Source organism: Otolemur garnettii, unplaced genomic scaffold (genome assembly GCF_000181295.1).
Source record: "Otolemur garnettii isolate 467f Iridium unplaced genomic scaffold, OtoGar3 scaffold00098, whole genome shotgun sequence".
Taxonomy (NCBI): domain Eukaryota; kingdom Metazoa; phylum Chordata; class Mammalia; order Primates; family Galagidae; genus Otolemur; species Otolemur garnettii.
The window spans coordinates 4,851,940-4,857,939 of record NW_003852493.1 but is presented as its reverse complement, the minus strand read 5'-3'; the positions used below and the strand labels follow the sequence as shown (position 1 = coordinate 4,857,939).

Here is a 6,000-nt window from a genome sequence, read left to right as displayed (position 1 = left end):
TTTTTTGATATTTGTATATTTTGAATCAGACAAAAGCTTGATAACTAGGATCTATAGAGAACTCAAATTAATCCACATGAAAAAAGCCAACAATCCCATATATCAATGAGCAAGAGACACGAATAGAACCTTCTCTAAATAAGGCAGATGAATGGCCTTATTTCAAAACCACCCTGAGATACCATCTAACCCCAGCAAGAATGGCCCACATCACAAAATCTCAAAACTGCAGATGCTAGTGTGGATATGGAGAGAAGGGAATACTTTTAATATCTTCAAACATACCTCAGAGTTGAAAGAAGTTTAGTTATCACTCATATACCCACCAAGTAGATTATAGCATTATCAGTTTGTTTGCCTTATGACATACGTATCCATGTATCCATCCTTCTGTCTATTAATGCATATCATTTTTATGCATTTTTAAATAACAGATAGCAGTTTAGCCCCTTTTAAAGACCTCAGTGTTCATATTATCAGAGTTCAAAATTTTTTCTTTTTAATGAAACATCTGTGTATGATGACATTCATAAGTCTTACATACATATTCAGACAATTTTGAAAAATGCATTCACTTAGTCTTTTTCAAGATATTAAAGAAAAATCTCAGCACAGCCTGCTCATGTTTCTACCCAGTCATTTCTCTGTATGTTATTCCCAAAGGCATCTTGCTATTCTTCCACCATAGATCAGTTTTGGTTACTGGGTGCATTGTTTTATAAATGCCTATTAGGTGAAGTTTATTGATAGTGTTGTTCAGATCATCTGTATTTTTACTGAGAGAAATGTGCAACTGTACTTGTGTATTTGTCTATTTCTCCCATTAGTTCTGTCAGTTTCTAGTTTATATATTTGGAAACTGTCTTATTAGATACATACACATTTACAGTTGTCATGTCTTCCTGAGGCAATGACTGTTTTATTAACATAAGATGCCCTTCTTTATCTTAGGAATACTCTTTTTCTTGAGGTCTACTCTGTCTAATATTAATATAATCATGTGTTTAGCATTTGCACGTGTATTTTTCCCATTGTTTTATTTACAACCTATCTGTAGGCTATTTTGGAAGTACATCCTTTGTACACAGCATAGAGTTGTTTTTTTTTAAATCTTTTAACAACATATCAATATCTGCTTTTAATTCAGGTGTTTAGCCCATTAATATTTAGTGTAATAATTGGTATGGTTTAAGCTTACTGTCTTGCTATTTATTTTTATTTTTATTATTCCTCTAGTTCCCTGTCTTACCCCTTATTTAACTCTCTCTTAATTATTTTTAAGTAGTTGTGGTAGGCCTAATTGTATTCTTTCTCAACTTTATGTTCAAGTTACTACTGTGCCATTTCATACTTCATTCTTTACACCTGACTCTTCAATTGTCCTACTTCACATTTCCCTCTTTTCCCTGACACCTCTGACTTTAGTGTTAAGACCTTATAATGTATGATTAAATTTACTAATAATATTGTTATAGTTACATTAACCAAAATTTATGAAGCCCACAAATAATCAAGGTGAAAACCTTCCTCTCAATAGATAGGGCACTCAATAGAACCTGATTTAGATATGATGCCTATCTAGTTAGAACTATTATGTGTTGAATTTAAAATATCTATGATTAATGAAAAAAGGTAGAAAACACACATGAATAGATGTAGCATTCATCAAAAAGATAGAGTGTAAAAAATGTCAAATGGAAATGCAAGATATGAAAAACTTGAGATAAAGAATGCCTTTGATTTGCTTGTCAGTAACTTGACACAGCCAAAGAAAAAACCATGAATTTGAAGATGGATGACTAGAAATTACCTAGTACTATTGTAGTTATACTATTATAAAGCCTTTAAAGTGGTGCAGGAAGTGTCAAGAGCTAAAGAGACCCAAACAGAGCATCCAGACGGCATGAGGCAGTATCAACATTTGCATAAATAGAATCCTAGATCAAAAAGTAAGAATGAAATAGAAGAAACAGTTGAAGAGATCTTGGTTAATAATTTTCCAAATATAATGAAAGACATCAAATCACAAATTATAGAAGCTGAGATAGCCCAAACAGATAAACGTTTCTTCTAAACCCTATACCATAGTCATCATAATCTAACCCATGATACTCAAAAATAAAAAGAAAATCTTGAGGGCAGCTTGAATAAAACAGACTTCTTACACAAAGAGGAGCAAAGTTAAGAATCGCAGCAAACTTCTTATCAGAAACTATGCAGAACAGAAACCAACAAAGTGGCAACATTAAAGGGCAGCAAGTAAAACACTATCCATACCACATGAATTTACTTTTTCAAATGAAGGAAAAATAGTTTTCACACAGATAAAAACTTAGAGAATTTATTATCCTTAGAACTTCACTGTAAGAAGCATTAAGGAGCTTTTTCAGACAGAATGAATATAATAGACAGAGACTTGGATCCACACAGGGGAAGAAAGATTTCTGGAAATGGCTAAAATAAAGATAGACATAAAATAGATTTCTCCTTAATTTAAACCAGTCTAAAAGATACATTGTTCTTTAAATAAAAATAATAGCAAGGCTCTGTGAATTTATAGCATATATATGTAAAATGTATGCTAAGATGGGAAAGGATGGGAGTACATAATTAGAAGTTTCTTATATTACATGCAAAGTATTATAGTATTATTTGAAGGCATCTTTGATATACGGGATTAATTAAAGATGTGTGTTGTACACCCAAAGGCAACTCTTAAAAATATATTTCTAAAAGTATAAATAATAAAATAATAATGTAAATGAAATGGAATACAAATATTCAATTAAACCAAAAATATGATATTAAATGTCAAAGGGACCAAAAACAGATGGAACAAATAGAAAACAACTAACAGTATGGTAGATTTTAGTTCCACCATGTCAATAATTATGTAAAATATAAATGGTTTACATATAGCAATTAAAAGACTGATATTGTCAGATCGGGTAAAAAAGCAAGGTCTAAATGTATGCTATCATAGAAAAATTCACTTTTGATATAAGAAGTGCATTTTAAATATAAAGAGACAAATAGGTGAGAAGCAAACTTATGGAAAAGTTACAGCATACAAACATTAATCATAAAAAAGCTGGAGTAGTTATATCCATACCAAATAAAGAAGACTTCAGAAAATGAGATATTGTAAGAGAAATTCCATAATGAAAAAGGGATAATTTTGACAGGAAGATAAAATAATCTTAAATGTATATGCCTTTAATCACAGGGCTATAAAATGTATGAAGCAAGAATTGATAGAACTGAAAGATAATTAGAGAAATCTATAATTATATTTTGTCTTGTTTTTTTTTTTTTTTTGAGACAGAGCCTCAAGCTGTCCCCCTGGGTAGAGTGCTGTGGCATCCCAGCTCACAACAACCTCCAACTCCTGGGCTCAAGCGAGTCTCCTGCCTCAGCTTCCCAAGTAGCTGGGACCACAGGCGCCCACCACAACGCCTGGCTATTTTTTGGTTGCAGCTGTCATTGTTGTTTGGCGGCCCGGGCTGGATTCGAATCTGCCACCTTAGGTGTACATGGCTGGCGCCTTAGCCGCTTGAGCCACAGGTGCCGAGCCTATTTTCAGTCTTTAAACTCCTCTCTCCTCACTGATAGAAAAAGTAGAACAAAATTTACTAAGGATATATACAATCTGAAAAATACTTTTAACCATCTTCACCCAATTGACATTTATGAAACTAACATTTCAACTAAAAACAACATAATAGACATAAAATGTTAACCATGATAGACTATATTGTGGGCATAAAAGAAACTTAACAAATGTTTAAAAATTTGAAGTATACAGAGTATGTACTCTGAAAATAATGGAAATAAAATAGAAATCAATAACAGGAACTAACCTCAAAAATCCCTAAATATTTGCAAATTAAGCAAAAACTTCTGTGTCAAACTGGAAGTCAAAGAAGAATTACAAAAATATCTTGAATAAAAATAAAAATACAACATACCAAAAATTGTGGGATGCACCTACAGTTGTACTTGAAGTGAAATTTACATGAATAGGAAATAAATTCAAAGCAAACAGAAGGAAGGAAATGATAAAGTTAAGAAGAGAAATCAATAAAATTGAAAATATAAAAACAGGGCTGGGTGTGGTGGCTCACACCTGTAATCCTATCTCTCCGGCAGGCTGAGGAGGGTGGAATGCTTGACTTTAGGAGTTTGAGACCAGCCTGAGCAGAAAAAACAAAACAAAACAAAACAAAACCCTAGTATTGTGGTGAGTGCCTGTAGTCCCAGCTACTTGGGAAGCTGAGGCAGAAGGATCGCTTGAGCCCAGAAGTTTGAAGTTGCTGTGAGCTATGATGCTATAGCATTCTACCAAGGGTGACAAAATGAGACTCTGTCTCAAGAAAAAAACCAACCACATATATATATATATACACATATATCTACATGTATATGTGTGTGTGTGTATACATACATATATGTGTGTGTGTCATGCCCACACATATCTTAGATTTACCAGAGAAAAAGATGGAATACACAAATTGCCAATGTCAGAATGAAAGTGAGGATATCACTATACACCCTGCAGACATAAAACTAAAAATAAAAGAATATTGCAAACATCTTTATGTCCACAACTAAAAAAAATTTAGGTAAAATGGACAGATTCTTTGAAAGGTGCAAACTATTAAAGACCAGTCAAGAAGTAATAGATAATTTAAATAGTTCTATAGAAATTAAAAACATTCATTGTATGACTTAAAGCTTGAAAACTTCTAACAAAGAGGACTCCAATCTCAGATGGCTTTACTGGTGAAGTCTATCAAAATTTTAGGAAGAAATTGTATCTATTTTGCACAAACTCTTCCAGAATGTACAAATGGAGGGACCATCTTCCAGGTCATTTTGTAAGATCAATATTACCCTGAAACTCAGTAAAGACATCACAGTGAAAGAAAACTACAGATCAGTATATTCATGGCGATGCAGAAATCCTCAAAAGAATGTTATCAAATTGAACAGCAATATAATAAATAGCAGGATGATGCATCATGTTCGTGGGGAGTTTATCCTGGGAACGCAAAGCTGGTTCAGGGTTCAAAAGTCTAATCTCTATTTTGCCATTTCTGCAGGCTAAAGAAGAAAAACCATTTGGCAATATTGATAGATGCATAAAAATCAGATGACAAGTCAACTATAAAACACAGTTAAAAAATTTACAGTAAACCTAAAGGAATGGAATTATATACATTTGGCTCTCTATATCTACTGACTCTGCACATGTAGATTCAACCAACTACAGATTAAAAAAAAATGGGGTAAAAAGCAACAGAAATAATAGTTCAACACCAAAAATAATACAAATAAAAAACTCAACATAGTATAACAATTGTTATATTGTATTAGGTTTTATAAGTCATCTAAAGATAATTTAGAGTATAGAGAAAGACAAGATGCTTGATTAGAGACATCAGAGATTTGCCTTCCCTGGAAAGAAGAACAAAATTGTGAATAGAAAATCATGTGTTGAATAGAAAGAACATATAGAAGAGATCACTAGAGATCAAGAGAGAAGTCACAGGAAACACCTGAGGCACACAATGAGCAGTGGCCAGCTCTGGGAGATCAGCTGGAAGCCCGCACGGGTGAGAGATCCTTAGCAGTCCACATCCTCACTATGGACTGTTACAATCCTAACCATGGGAGGAAAGCTTCACATGAACCCTGAGACTAGCAGGGGTGGTGGTCTAGAGACACATCATGAAGTCAAAGGTGGTGTCCCCAGTACTCTAGCTCACACAGAGGATTACTCTTTAGGGAAAGGATAGTGTGGCACAACAAGGGGACAGACATGGGACAAAGAAAATCAAATCAAAGCATGCACTTCCCAGAACCTGAAAGCTCCCTATCTGGGGCTGTGACTCTGTGCTTGGGCTCACAAGTGGAGAGTGAGACTACCACCCTCACTCCACACACTGAGGAAGCAGCTGCTTCCTATGGGAGCCAAAATGGGTGAGCCTGAGAATGGAT

General features: G+C 34.0%; 1 protein-coding gene across 3 annotated transcripts in view; it reads left to right on the top strand.

The window, feature by feature from the left end:
* ACVR1C (activin A receptor type 1C) overlaps window positions 1-6,000 on the top strand; it is a 106,297-nt gene that overhangs the window by 11,297 nt on the left and 89,000 nt on the right. The window lies entirely within an intron of this gene.